This window comes from Panthera leo, chromosome B1 (genome assembly GCF_018350215.1).
Source record: "Panthera leo isolate Ple1 chromosome B1, P.leo_Ple1_pat1.1, whole genome shotgun sequence".
Lineage (NCBI taxonomy): Eukaryota > Metazoa > Chordata > Mammalia > Carnivora > Felidae > Panthera > Panthera leo.
In genome coordinates, this window is record NC_056682.1 from 146,245,312 (window position 1) to 146,260,704 (window position 15,393).

The 15,393-nt window shown below is 36.2% G+C and overlaps 1 long non-coding RNA gene across 4 annotated transcripts in view; it reads left to right on the forward strand.

The window, feature by feature from the left end:
• The window catches only part of LOC122218161, an 81,149-nt gene that overhangs the window by 17,622 nt on the left and 48,134 nt on the right, over nucleotides 1-15,393 (forward strand). For all 4 annotated transcript variants that reach the window (XR_006201902.1, XR_006201900.1, XR_006201903.1 and 1 more), the window contains exon 2: nucleotides 8,589-8,661. This is a non-coding gene — a long non-coding RNA (uncharacterized LOC122218161). The remainder of the gene's footprint in view (nucleotides 1-8,588; nucleotides 8,662-15,393) is intronic.

Consider the following 15,393-nt stretch of genomic DNA (forward strand, 5'->3'; position numbering starts at 1 on the left):
TTATTCTTCTTTAGATTACTCTCCCTCCTAATGCTCCAAAATTGGAAATTTATTTAACATTTTTAGTAACCTCTGTTAACTTTAAAATATTTTTTCTTGAATTTATTTTCCCTAAAGTCTAATCCATGCACTGATTTCAGATGATTTTTTTCTTCATTAGCCCAGCCTTTCCCCACTACACTTATCATGGTCTTATGTGTCTCCTTTGTTCATGTTATTTCCTTCACTTTGTGTTCTTCTCTAATTCAGTATAACCAATTTACTCCGTGGACTATCTTGAAACTTGCTTTCTCCAAGGGATTACCATAACATTATTTACATACTAGAATTGTAACAATTTTCATTATGTGGCCTAGTTTCTTGCTTAAGTTTCTATGGCTCACATGATACAGTGACTTTATTTACAGCAAACATTAGAGCTGATTCTTCTCTATAATTCTTCTCCTATGCTTGGCACTGAGTAGATTTCCAAACTATATACTGATTGAGTACATTAACATTAAGTTTCTTTTTGTGTTTCCTCATTTATTTATGTAATAATCACAATGGTATACTACAGCTGGCATATACTGGCTTGTGGAAGCTGTTAAATTTTCAAGAGTTTTACAAACTGTTGATATTAAAAATTAAATCAGATAAATGTCATGAAATCAATTAAATTAAAAGCAAAGGTAAAAAGGGGCACCTGAGTGACTCAGTCAGTTAAGTGTCCAACTCTTGATCTCAGCTCAGGTCATGATCTCACAGTTGATTCGTGAAATCAAGACCCACATCCTGCTCTACGCTGACAGCACAGAGCCTGCTTGGGATTCTGTCTCTCCCTTTCTCTCTCTCTCTACCCCTTTCCTACTCACTCATATGCTCTCTTTCTTTCAAATAAAAATAAACAAAAAACACAAAGGCAATAAATACTCAAAACTTATCACTGCTTAATTGTTTCTACACATTTTACTATTATCTGTGCTCTTGAGGTTATTTATATATATATATATATATATATACACCAAATGGCAAGATTTCATTCTTTTTGACTGCCGACTTATACTCCATTGTATATATATACCACATCTTCTTTTTTTTTTTCTTTTTTTTTTCTTTTTTTTATTTTTTAATATATGAAATTTACTGTCAAATTGGTTTCCATACAACACCCAGTGCTCATCCCAAAAGGTGCCCTCCTCAATACCCATCACCCACCCTGCCCTCCCTCCCACCCCCCATCAACCCTCAGTTTGTTCTCAGTTTTTAACAGTCTCTTATGCTTTGGCTCTCTCCCACTCTAACCTCTTTTTTTTTTTTTTTTTTTTTTTTTTTCCTTCCCCTCCTCCATGGGTTTCTGTTATGTTTCTCAGGATCCACATAAGAGTGAAACCATATGGTATCTGTCTTTCTCTGTATGGCTTATTTCACTTAGCATCACACTCTCCAGTTCCATCCATGTTGCTACAAAAGGCCATATTTCATTTTTTCTCATTGCCACGTAGTATTCCATTGTGTATATAAACCACAATTTCTTTATCCATTCATCAGTTGATGGACATTTAGGCTCTTTCCATAATTTGGCTATTGTTGAGAGTGCCTCTATAAACATTGGGGTACAGGTGCCCCTATGCATCAGTACTCCTGTATCCCTTGGATAAATTCCTAGCAGTGCTATTGCTGGGTCATAGGGTAGGTCTATTTTTAATTTTCTGAGGAACCTCCACACTGCTTTCCAGAGCGGCTGCACCAATTTGCATTCCCACCAACAGTGCAAGAGGGTTCCCGTTTCTCCACATCCTCTCCAGCATCTATAGTCTCCTGATTTCTTCATTTTGGCCACTCTGACTGGCGTGAGGTAGTATCTGAGTGTGGTTTTGATTTGTATTTCCCTGATAAGGAGCGACGTTGAACATCTTTTCATGTGCCTGTTGGCCATCCGGATGTCTTCTTTAGAGAAGTGTCTATTCATGTTTTCTGCCCATTTCTTCACTGGGTTATTTGTTTTTCGGGTGTGGAGTTTGATGAGCTCTTTATAGATTTTGGATACTAGCCCTTTGTCCGATGTGTCATTTGCAAATATCTTTTCCCATTCCGTTGGTTGCCTTTTAGTTTTGTTGGTTGTTTCCTTTGCTGTGCAGAAGCTTTTTATCTTCATAAGGTCCCAGTAATTCACTTTTGCTTTTAATTCCCTTGCCTTTGGGGATGTGCCGAGTAAGAGATTGCTACGGCTGAGGTCAGAGAGGTCTTTTCCTGCTTTCTCCTCTAAGGTTTTGATGGTTTCCTGTCTCACATTCAGGTCCTTTATCCATTTTGAGTTTATTTTTGTGAATGGTGTGAGAAAGTGGTCTAGTTTCAACCTTCTGCATGTTGCTGTCCAGTTCTCCCAGCACCATTTGTTAAAGAGACTGTCTTTTTTCCATTGGATGTTCTTTCCTGCTTTGTCAAAGATGAGTTGGCCATACGTTTGTGGGTCTAGTTCTGGGGTTTCTATTCTATTCCATTGGTCTATGTGTCTGTTTTTATGCCAATACCATGCTGTCTTGATGATGACAGCTTTGTAGTAGAGGCTAAAGTCTGGGATTGTGATGCCTCCTGCTTTGGTCTTCTTCTTCAAAATTACTTTGGCTATTCGGGGCCTTTTGTGGTTCCATATGAATTTTAGGATTGCTTATTCTAGTTTCGAGAAGAATGCTGGTGCAATTTTGATTGGGATTGCATTGAATGTGTAGATAGCTTTGGGTAGTATTGACATTTTGACAATATTTATTCTTCCAATCCATGAGCAGGGAATGTCTTTCCATTTCTTTATATCTTCTTCAATTACCTGCATAAGCTTTCTATAGTTTTCAGCATACAGATCTTTTACATCTTTGGTTAGATTTATTCCTAGGTATTTTATGCTTCTTGGTGCAATTGTGAATGGGATCAGTTTCTTCATTTGTCTTTCTGTTGCTTCATTGTTAGTGTATAAGAATGCAACTGATTTCTGCACATTGATTTTGTATCCTGCAACTTTGCTGAATTCATGTATCAGTTCTAGCAGACTTTTGGTGGAGTCTATCGGATTTTCCATGTATAATATCATGTCATCTGCAAAAAGCGAAAGCTTGACTTCATCTTTGCCAATTTTGATGCCTTTGATTTCCTTTTGTTGTCTGATTGCTGATGCTAGAACTTCCAGCACTATATTAAACAACAGCGGTGACAGTGGGCATCCCTGTCGTGTTCCTGATCTCAGGGAAAAAGCTCTCAGTTTTTCCCCGTTGAGGATGATGTTAGCTGTGGGCTTTTCATAAATGGCCTTTATGATCTTTAAGTATGTTCCTTCTATCCCGACTTTCTCAAGGGTTTTTATTAAGAAAGGGTGCTGGATTTTGTCAAAGGCCTTTTCTGCATCGATTGACAGGATCATATGGTTCTTCTCTTTTTTTTTTGTTAATGTGATGTATCACGTTGATCGATTTGCGAATGTTGAACCAGCCCTGCATCCCAGGAATGAATCCCACTTGATCATGGTGAATAATTCTTTTTATATGCTGTTGAATTCGATTTGCTAGTATCTTATTAAGAATTTTTGCATCCATATTCATCAGGGATATTGGCCTGTAGTTCTCTTTTTTTACTGGGTCTCTGTCTGGTTTAGGAATCCAAGTAATACTGGCTTCATAGAATGAGTCTGGAAGTTTTCCTTCCCTTTCTATTTCTTGGAATAGCTTGAGAAGGATAGGTATTATCTCTGCTTTAAATGTCTGGTAGAACTCCCCTGGGAAGTCATCTGGTCCTGGACTCTTATTTGTTGGGAGATTTTTGATAACCGATTCAATTTCTTTGCTGGTTATGGGTCTGTTCAAGCTTTCTATTTCCTCCTGATTGAGTTTTGGAAGAGTGTGGGTGTTTAGAAATTTGTCCATTTCTTCCAGGTTGTCCAATTTGCTGGCATATAATTTTTCATAGTATTCCCTGATAATTGTTTGTATCTCTGAGGGATTGGTTGTAATCATTCCATTTTCATTCATGATTTTATCTATTTGGGTCATCTCCCTTTTCTTTTTGAGAAGCCTGGCTAGAGGTTTGTCAATTTTGTTTATTTTTTCAAAAAACCAACTCTTGGTTTCGTTGATCTGCTCTACAGTTTTTTTAGATTCTATATTGTTTATTTCTGCTCTGATCTTTATGATTTCTCTTCTTCTGCTGGGTTTAGGCTGCCTTTGCTGTTCTGCTTCTATTTCCTTTAGGTGTGCTGTTAGATTTTGTATTTGGGATTTTTCTTGTTTCTTGAGATAGGCCTGGATTGCAATGTATTTTCCTCTCAGGACTGCCTTCGCTGCATCCCAAAGCGTTTGGATTGTTGTATTTTCATTTTCGTTTGTTTCCATATATTTTTTAATTTCTTCTCTAATTGCCTGGTTGACCCACTCATTCGTTAGTAGGGTGTTCTTTAACCTCCATGCTTTTGGAGGTTTTCCAGACTTTTTCCTGTGGTTGATTTCAAGCTTCATAGCATTGTGGTCTGAAAGTATGCATGGTATAATTTCAATTCTTGTAAACTTATGAAGGGCTGTTTTGTGACCCAGTATATGATCTATCTTGGAGAATGTTCCATGTGCACTCGAGAAGAAAGTATATTCTGTTGCTTTGGGATGCAGAGTTCTAAATATATCTGTCAAGTCCATGTGATCCAATGTATCATTCAGGGCCCTTGTTTCTTTATTGACTGTGTGTCTAGATGATCTATCCATTTCTGTAAGTGGGGTGTTAAAGTCCCCTGCAATGACCACATTCTTATCAATAAGGTTGCTTATGTTTATGAGTAATTGTTTTATATATCTGGGGGCTCGGGTATTTGGCGCATAGACATTTATAATAGTTAGCTCTTCCTGGTGGATAGACCCTGTGATTATTATATAATGCCCTTCTTCATCTCTTGTTACAGCCTTTAATTTAAAGTCTAGTTTGTCTGATATAAGTATGGCTACTCCAGCTTTCTTTTGGCTTCCCGTAGCATGATAAATAGTTCTCCATCCCCTCACTCTCAATCTAAAGGTGTCCTCAGATCTAAAATGAGTCTCTTGTAGACAGCAAATAGATGGGTCTTGTTTTTTTATCCATTCTGATACTCTATGTCTTTTAGTTGGTGCATTTAATCCATTTACATTCAGTGTTATTATAGAAAGATATGGGTTTAGAGTCATTGTGATGTCTGTATGTTTTATGCTTGTAGTGATGTCTCTGGTACTTTGTCTCACAGGATCCCCCTTAGGATCTCTTGTAGGGCTGGTTTCGTGGTGACAAATTCCTTCAGTTTTTGTTTGTTTGGGAAGACCTTTATCTCTCCTTCTATTCTAAATGACAGACTTGCTGGATAAAGGATTCTCGGCTGCATATTCTTTCTGTTTAGCACACTGTAGATATCGTGCCAAGCCTTTCTGGCCTGCCAAGTTTCAAAGGAGAGATCAGTCACGAGTCTTATAGGTCTCCCTTTATATGTGAGGGCACGTTTATCCCTTGCTGCTTTCAGAATTTTCTCTTTATCCTTGTATTTTGCCAGTTTCACTATGATATGTCGTGCAGAAGATCGATTCAAGTTACGTCTGAAGGGAGTTCTCTGTGCCTCTTGGATTTCAATGCCTTTTTCCTTCCCCAGTTCAGGGAAGTTCTCAGCTATAATTTGTTCAAGTACCCCTTCAGCACCTTTCCCTCTCTCTTCCTCCTCTGGGATACCAATTATGCGTATATTATTTTTTTTTAGTGTATCACTTAGTTCTCTAATTTTCCCCTCATACTCCTGGATTTTTTTTATCTCTCTTTCTTTCAGCTTCCTCTTTCTCCATAACTTTATCTTCTAGTTCACCTATTCTCTCCTCTGCCTCTTCAAGCCGAGCTATCGTGGTTTCCATTTTGTTCTGCATTTCGTTTAAAGCGTTTTTCAGCTCCTCGTGACTGTTCCTTAGTCCCTCGATCTTTGTGGCAAGAGATTCTCTGCTGTCCTGTATACTGTTTTCAAGCCCAGCGATTAATTTTATGACTATTATTCTAAGTTCACTTTCTGTTATATTATTTAAATCCTTTTTGATCAGTTCATTAGCTGTTGTTATTTCCTGGAGATTCTTCTGAGGGGAATTCTTCCGTTTGGCCATTTTGGAGAGTCCCTGGCGTGGTGAGGACCTGCAGGGCACTTCCCCTGTGCTGTGGTGTATAACTGGAGTTAGTGGGCGGGGCCGCAGTCCGACCCGATGTCTGCCCCCAGCCCACTGCTGGGGCCACAGTCAGACTGGTGTGTGCCTTCTCTTCCCCTCTCCTAGGGGCGGGATTCACTGTGGGGTGGCGTGTCCCGTCTGGGCTACTTGCACACTGCCAGGCTTGTGTTGCTGGGGATCTGGCGTTATACCACATCTTCTTTATCCATTCATAAAATAATGTATATATATATATACATATTTTACTACATTTATTACATAAAGTAATGTGTATATATATATATATATATATATATATATACCAAATGGCAAGATTTCATTCTTTTTGACTGCCGACTAATACTCCATTGTATATATATACCACATCATCTTTATCCATTCATAAAGTAATGTATTCTAATATTATTTGTAAATTATTTGTTAAACAACCTTTATATCAATACATTTATAATGAATGCATATAAGTATTTTTATATATGCACACTTTTCCCGATTTTCCCATGTATAAAATATTTAATTTCTTATATTTTCTTCCTTTTATTACCTAGTCCTATTTTCTTATTGTTTCTGTAAGAAGGTATTTCTTTTTTCCTTATAATATTAACTATTAATATATGGCCATCCAAAGAATCAGTCAGTTGTAAGGGGAAGGTAGTAAGAGAGGCAATATATTTTTATGGCATTTGTATTTACTTTAGAGAACAACTAATGTACCAAATTCTGGTATTCATGATGATTTCTTTTTCAGGTAGATTGTAGCCATTTGTTACTCAAAATTATCTAAGATGTTTGTGCATCTGGAATAACTGCCTACCTCACCCACAATGGTACCTGTTCAGGATATTTATTTTTTGTGTGTAAAGAGAGAGACTATAGGAAGTAGATAAAGATATGTAGCTTTAGAAATAGCAATAGGCAACCAGGCAAACACTCCATTAGATATTAAATTTTAAAACTTGGGGCACCTGGATGGCTCAGTCAGTTAAGTGTCCAACTCTTGATTTCGGCTCAGGTCATGATCTCATGGTTTGTGGGACTGAGCCCACATCGGGCTCTGCACTGACAGCATGGAGCCTGATTGGGTTTCTCTCTCTCTCCATGCCCCTCCCCTTCTTGCAACCTCAAAAAAATTAAAATTTAAAATTTATCAAGTAATGAAATTTTGGGTTTGTGAAGTGAATGGACAGACTCATTTAACTTGATACCACATATTTTATTAACTAATACTTTACTGTCATTCAGGGGTAATTCTAAGTTTCGTGAGACTGATGATTACAAAATTTAGGGGGCCCCCTTTTAAAAAAGGAATACATAATTATATGTAAAATATCAAGTTACAAAAGTGAATATTTGCTTAAAAATTACAAATTTCACAAAGCTGACACATAACATGAACGTTATAACATCTAGAAAAATAACATGCTAACAATTCATACTGCCTTTTCATATGAAGGCAATTATGCAAAAACATCTTTTATACATAGGATAGAAAGATAATTTAATTTTTCTTCTAGAGTAGTCAATAAAACTTCGTTTTTTATGACTCATAGTTAGAAAAATTTCCCTCAAATTCATAACTTATTAGAAATGTCATGTAAATGTTTAGGATTGTTGTCAAATCTGGGATAACCTCTTTCATATATCTTTCATATATGAACTATAAGATTTCAAGAGTTTTTGGTGTGTGTATAATGATTATTTGTAAATACTCTTTGAATTGGTACTCATTAACTATGTGTTATTGATGTCCTCATTGTAGTGATGTGTTTTATATTTTCTTTGTCAGTGTCAGTGTTTTTTTTTTTTTATCGAATCAACAAGAGATCAACAAGAACCAGTAAAATATAATAATTAGCCAAAGAAAGGGAATGGGCAAAATTATATTCTAGCAAAGGTGAGCAGCCCTGTTGGATAGAGTATAGTGTTCAGGTTAAGACAGGAGGGGCCAAGAGGCAAAAAAGAAGAAAAAAAAAAGTCTCAGAGCCAGAGAGGAGTAGGGAAATAATATCACTTCCTGGCAGCAGCTTAGAGATAAACGATCATAAAAAGGTCTACTGGTGGATCATTAATCATATGAAGGGTGGTCTAATGGAAATGATAAGACCATTATAGCGTCAGAGAAAGCCAAGTGTGAATCCTAGCTCTGCTACTTACTAACATAGGAGACCTTGCTACCAATGACTTATGTGGAAATGCCTGCAAACAACATACATACATCCCACTAAGCCAAACGAGCTGTCCTCAAATCTCAGCCAGATCCCCAAAATGCTTGTGGCTCTTCCAACACCACCCAATATAAGGGGAAGTGTGATAGATGAGAAATTTGAGTGGAAAAAGTCAGTAGTATTAATCAACTGTAGTGAAAATATCTAACATTTTGCAATTTTTGTTTGTTTTACATATTTCTAGGGGCTTCTCATGTGGCCTTAGGATGGACTGTGCTAGCGAGAGACCCTGAAGTTTATGTTTTATCAGCTTCACAGTAAGTGAGCCTCTGTTGGCAATGTCATGATGGGAACGGTATTTGGGGTGTTTCCTACACAACCACGATAACCACATCACCAAGGTGGAAATTGAGGCTAATTCTGAAGTGACTGCACTCTTGCCATTTTCATCTCATGCACTTATAATAATATCACCTTTCTCTGTGTGGCAAAGGTCTGTCTTTTCACAGCTGCAGAAAGTAAAAAGTGCATGTTATGCACTACTGAAAAGAGCTTCTAGAAATGACTATATTCATTTGCTGCTCTGGCAAACTTCAATTGATTGGAAAAGGCAAGAGGCAGTGGAAGGTCCACAGTAACATATTACCTGTCACACAAGGTTGCTCTTGAAAACTCAACACATTTCAGGCCTGAGGAAGATATTTTTAAAATATAAAACCCAAATTTCTTACTTTCTGAATATTAGGCAAAAAAGAACCATGTTTTTATAAGTGAAAAACATTGTTTGCAGTTCGTTAAGCTTTATACTATTGGATTACATGCTGAAACTCACAAATGCTTGTTATAAAAGGCTTTTATTTTATGGTATTACTGCTCCTCTACGTCCTTCTGAATGTGTTTTCTTTCCTCTACCAGGCCAGGGCTTGTTAATCTTGGCTATAAAATAGAGTCATGGGAGTACTTTAAAAACAAAACAAAACAAAAACAAAAAAACAAACAAACAAAAAAACCCAAAAAACCATTACCTAAGGTATCCTGAACTATTCCACAACTTAAAACAAACAAACAAACAAACAAACAAAACAAACCCTAAATGATTTTGACTCACACGGAGGGCTGAGAACCAATGTACCAAACAAATATTGGGGCAAGACATCTCTAGGTTAAACTTGAGTAAGTCCATTACTGTATTCAGATTTAGAAAGGAAATGGAGTCAGGCTGGTTTGTCCTAGTCAGCTAGCATTGCAGCTCCCCCTACTGGGAAGACAAGCTTTAAAAATTAGTATTTACTCTATTTTCCATAAATACAGTTGGTTCTATTTCAGCTATTGGCAAAATAAATTCAATCTTGATTAACAGCAACAAAATACCAAATACTGTATTTTATAAATTAAATAGAATTCCTAGTTTTGCAGCCTTGGTAGAAGGTAAGGCAGATGTGGATAAACATATCAATGTGCTTCTTCAAACATTGAAGATTATTTGAAGGAGGCATTGCATTCTATCTTTACTTCATATCTCAACTTGATATTTATTCTGAAGAATTCCAACCCACACTTATTGGCGAATGAAACAACTTTATCACAGAAAATAGTAAATAAGATAGAAATGTGCACTTTGGCTCCTGACCTATCTGACGTAACTTCTTCCTTTAACAACCCATTTAGGAAAAAGTACTCTGACTTTGACCTTTACTATTTTGCTAAAAATTAGTTTTGAAAGTCCTCTGATTTCCAGCTCCACTGTTGGGGGAGAGAAGAAAGAACGGTCTCTTGCTTCACTTTTCCCTTGGCCCAGAGCATAAGGGACTGGTGATCAGAGCTGAATCTAATTCATTTACATCCAACAAGTACCATAATATAGAAAATATAAGATAAAAATTTGATCTCGTCCCTTCCCTGAGAAAATGCATGCTAACAATCATTATAAGAAATAGTATCATGCAGTGGTGAAGAGTATAGGTTCTGATACCAGGTTCCTTGACCTCCAATCTGGCTTCACCATTAACTAGCCCATCCCAAACAAGCTACTTAATGCAGGTGTGCTCTGGTTTTCTCATGTGTAAAATAAAACTGATATCAGTACCTATTTATAGAGTTACTTGAGGATTAGATGTCATAATATTTTTATAAACTACAGATCGATCACCGTCTGGTATACAGTGAGGGCTATATTTGTTAGCTGTTTTCATTATATTAACTAATACTTAGTTATTTACCTGTATGCCAGGTACTCTTCTTAGCATATATTACTACACATTATTTTAAAATTTTAACTTTTTTTTCCTTGTATTTTCTTGGTTTGCTCCCCCCAATTTAGTCAAAGTTGCCTGCATTGTGCTTATTACCTCAGTGGAGACATGTGAGACTATAAATACATAGTTTTGAATTGGATTTAAATGATATTCACACATCGTGATTCTTTAGTATGTCTCTTTTATTTATAGAAGTTCCCCTTCCCTTGTCTTTTTATTGAAGGTAACAAATTTTATGTTCTGTAGTTTCCCATAGTCTGGATTTTGCTAGTTGTATCTCTGCAGTGTCATTTGACATGTTCCTCTGTCCCCTGTTTCCCCTGAAATTTGTTGATTCTATCTAGAAAATTGATAAAATCCAGGTTTAATCCTTTTTTTTTTTTTTTTTTTTTTGCAAAACTACTAGGTGGTGTGTTTTTTGTTTTTTGTTTTTTTTTTTTTAATTGGGGGTACATGATATTTGATTGTCTCTGTTTTTGTGTTGTTACCAACCACTGATGATCATTACCTGGATTTTTTAGTATTAATGAGAGTGAAATTTCTATTTTTTCTTCTTCATTTATTATCTGGAATATTATTTAAAGAGAACATTTTCCTCATTAAATATTTGCTTGATGTTTATGTAGGAAGATATGATAAATGCTTTGTTCTTTTTCTTTATTTCACTGTTTTCAAAATAATGAAATGCTCCTAATATCCTTCGGGACCTATGAGGGTTCTTCAAGAGATAAAAATGAATATATGAATTTAAACATAAACAAAATGAATGTATGTATGTTTTCCAGTTATTATTTTTACTACTGTTCAAATTATTTCCACTGTCACCAGTGAGAGCCTCTTGAAGTTGTTTATTGAATTCTTTAGACTTAATCTTAGGAGCCTCTGATGGCCTCCTTGCTTTCTGTCATGGCCAGATCTTCTAACTCACATTGCATTTTTTCTTTCTTATATATACAATTAGCTATTTCTTTTTTTTTTTTTTTTTAATTTTTTTTTTCAACGTTTTTTATTTATTTTTTGGGACAGAGAGAGACAGAGCATGAACGGGGGAGGGGCAGAGAGAGAGGGAGACACAGAATCGGAAACAGGCTCCAGGCTCCGAGCCATCAGCCCAGAGCCTGACGCGGGGCTCGAACTCACGGACCGCGAGATCGTGACCTGGCTGAAGTCGGACGCTTAACCGACTGCGCCACCCAGGCGCCCCCAATTAGCTATTTCTTTAAGGGACTCTGGTTCCTTCAGTGGAAAACAATACAGAGAACAATGAGGATAACAGGTATTTAGTTGTTACTGGGTTGTCATTGTTTCTATGCAGATTCAATGTGCAGAACTTAGGTTACATATACGTATATTTTAAAGATAAAATGTATTATAAGTTCATTAGAATATTATCCAGACCATATTTTGGAGTTGTCTTAGCCTGGGCTGCCATAACAAAATACCAGAGACTGTGTGGCTTAAATAACAGAAATGTGTTTTCTCATAGTTCTGGAGACTGGAAGTGCCATCGTAGTTGAGCTCTAGTGACAACCCTTCCTGGCTTGCATACTGCTACCTTTTTGCCACGTTCCCATGTGGTCTCTCCTTGGTGCATAAGTGGGGGCTAGGGGATGGAAATCTCTTTCTCTCCGTATAAGGCCATGAATCTCATTGTGAGGGCCCCACCCCCTAATCTAATCTAACCCTAATTACCTCCCGAAGACTCCATCTCAAAATACCATAATATCGAGTCTTCAATATTACGTTTCCAAACTCTGTGCATTGAATCAACCTATGAATTTTTGGGGATATAAACATTCAGTCCATAACAAAGCTATAGAGTTTTTGCTAACCTTATTAATCTTAAATAAATGCCTCATTTCTTTCATATCAAAAGTCCTGGCTCTCAGTTACATTAACATAATTACCCAATTACTAGAAGAAATTGTTCTGCTTGTTCTGCTTTTCATATACTTTTCTCTTCTCTCACATTTTGATAGTTGTAGTGAATCTACATCATTACAGAATGTAGGCTCTTCATACCATATATTACTTCCTTATACCATGCATTAATCTGAAGTTTATTCTCTAGCACATTCCTCAGGAAGTGTTCATGGGAACAGTATTCTCTGAGTCCTTGCTTATCCTAAAAGCTTTTAGGCCTTTATAAAAGTTTCAATTGGTATAAAGTTCTTTACTCATACTTTCCTTGAAAGTCATAAATTTATTACTCCATTGTCTTCTGGAATAGAGAATTTCTGTTGGAAAATATGATGATGATATCATTTTCTTACCTTTATGGGTGTCTTGTCTCCTTGGCTGTATGCCCAGCAAATTTTTCTTTTCCTTGAAAGTCCAGTAATTTTAGTAAAATACATCGTGGTATTAACTGTTTTGGGTTGTTTTTCCCAGATATGAAGCATGCCATTTCAAAATGCAGTTTTAAATATTTTTTATTATTTCAGAGAAATGATAAAACAAGTTTTTCTTGTTTTAGTGGTTTTTAGTATTTGTTGTATTCAGCTGTTTTTTTTTTCTTCAACTCCTATTATATACACTTAAACATACACATTTACATGTGTGTTAGATTTTCTATCTTCTAAACCTGTCCATTTTGTTTGAATAGTTTTCCATCTGATAGGTCTCTTAAAATAGTTATCATTGCGTATATTCACTCTTGTATACCACATAATTTAGTCTGCGTTTCTGAAATAATTATTTCTATTATTCTAATTCTTTCCTGAATTTTGTCAACTCTCTTCAAATCATCCTTCTCTTCAATCACCTCTTCAATCACCAATTTTGGTGTTCTCCTGATTCAGATTTATGTTGTTTATCATACTGTCCATCATTTTATTGGTTTCTGTAAGAAATTAAGAAATTGTTTCAAAATACGATATTACAGTATACCCAGGTCTGATTGATGTATCTTCCTGCTCTGCTATTTGTCTGTAGGGACAATGTTTCTCCACCCCACTTTGTTTTTCCTATGATACCTTTGTTTTGAATTCCACTGTGATCTTTTTCACTTCAAGTAAAATGGATTTTCTGAACTTCTGGAAGGAGAAGTGGGCCAGGTTAGCTTCCCTAGCTCATAGACCTAAGTTCCCTCTTCTGTTGTTTGTTTTACTACAGAACCACAGCCTTCTCTTCTGTACAAACTTCTGTTGTAGCGCAGTCTCCTTGTACTAATGCATAATGTGGAACCTGCCAAACTGCTGTCTGTTTTAGCTACTTTTCTCAGAATGGCCCACTGTTGTTTTGCTGATTAGGGGCTCCCCTATCTTAGGAACATCATGTGCCTTATTCCCTTCCCCCTAATTCTTCTTACATACATGCCGATAAAGCAGTTCAGGTGGTTTGACTCTACCAGCTTATGTGAAAATAGCTTGTCCCTAGTTTTGTGGGAGGTGCTGTCTATGGATTTTTGGTTTTGCCATTGTTGTTGCTCCATATATTTTTATGGGGAGATTTTCAGAAATTCAAAATCACCTCGGCTAGTATCTTCTGAAAATCTGCTCTGTCAGTCGATTCTTCTGCTATTATATGGTACAGGGTCCTACTTCTTTTAATTTGTAGTTCCTGTAGTTCCTGATCTTTTCTGGACCAAAAAATAAGCTTGTATGTAAATCAACAGTAAAGAAAATCCTCAACATCTCACGGAGAGTGCTATAAGCAAACTACTTGCATAGTGGTTAAGACTATGGATTCTGGAATTGATGAGACTATCATTCAAATCCCATCTTTATCACTTAGTGGTAGTAATCCTAAGCAAATCCTTTAACCTCTCTAATGCTCAATTTTCTTATATTTAATATGCTTGTACTTATTTCATAAGAATGTCATGAGGATTCATAAACAAGACATGTAAAGTATTTGGCATAGGAAGTACATAGACATTATAAATGTTAGGGTTTAAAATTGTTATTTGAATATCATTAGGGTCTTTTTTGGTTTCTAAGTTTTGCTGGGTATACATCATTCAAATTGGGAAGAGGCCTACAAACAAGTGAAGTGTTATTTTATATTTATTTAGTTATTCTATGAGTTTCTGCAAACATCTAGTATTTGATTGGTTAAGTTGTATAACTCGGTAACTGAAGTTAGCTTAAAACAAAGATGCAGTCTCTTTGTGAAGTCATGTGAAGGTCATGTTGTTTAGTGGGAAGGATCTACTTTTTAGGTATGATCTGAACGAGCTACTTGATTCTTCGAACCTCATGACCAAAGTATAATTGAGATAGTGGACTAAATTTTTTTTTTTTTAAATATTTCCAGTCTTCAAATCCTTTGATATTGTATTTTTTAGGAGTTAGTTTACTGTTATTTTTAACCACAGTCATCTGGGAGTAAGAGATAGAAAAGAGTGGTATCTGGGACTGGGAAGAGCCCCACCTCATTATTGTAGGAAGTGACATAAAGATAGATGAGCCTGGAAATGATGGAGAAATCCTAGAATGGGTGAAATATAGACCATTAAAAGAATGAATGTGTGATTTGGGTATAAGATTTGGACAAGGAATGTAGGAGAAGATAGTATACCCAATAGAAAGCAAAAATATTCCTAGGCTTGGCAAAGCAAGCTCTTGGAGTCTTCTAGAACTAGCATCTAATCCCTTTAGAATCGAACTTATGAAGTTGTTTGCTTAAGGTCAGGTTCTTTGATCCACCAATGTCTGTAAGTTCTAAAAGGAAATTTAAATTGCTCAAGTGTCTCACAAGGAATGACATAGCTTTGTAATGCAAAAAATGAAAATGAGGGTTTCTCCGTATCCAGCCTACAAATGTAAAACTTTATTGTTTCAAAATAGGTAT